Source organism: Kryptolebias marmoratus, linkage group LG9 (assembly GCF_001649575.2).
Source record: "Kryptolebias marmoratus isolate JLee-2015 linkage group LG9, ASM164957v2, whole genome shotgun sequence".
Classification (NCBI taxonomy): Eukaryota; Metazoa; Chordata; class Actinopteri; order Cyprinodontiformes; family Rivulidae; genus Kryptolebias; species Kryptolebias marmoratus.
The window spans coordinates 12,449,528-12,449,855 of NC_051438.1; positions in this window are offsets into that span (position 1 = coordinate 12,449,528).

Below are 328 nucleotides of genomic sequence, written 5' to 3' on the forward strand. Positions count from 1 at the left end.
CCCAGGCCCCCAGGCCCCCACCCAGCCTAAACAGGGAATCCTGACATGGCGGACGAGTTGACAGCACTGCTGAGAAAGTGAAATAGCTGTGAGGAATTTTAAGTGTCGCTGTGGCAGATAACAGATTTCCATGGAGCAGTTTCAGCCTCAACCTGCCAACTCTTCCCAGAAAGCTGAATCCTCCCTCCCTCTGTCCCATTACACAGTCACTTTTCACTTCTAAGGAATTTCTCTGTTTGTGATTTAGGCGTAACAATGCCATTTTAAAACCTTTTTCCGACTCACATGTGAAACTTGAATTCCAAAGTTCCGCACAAAGATCTTCTCT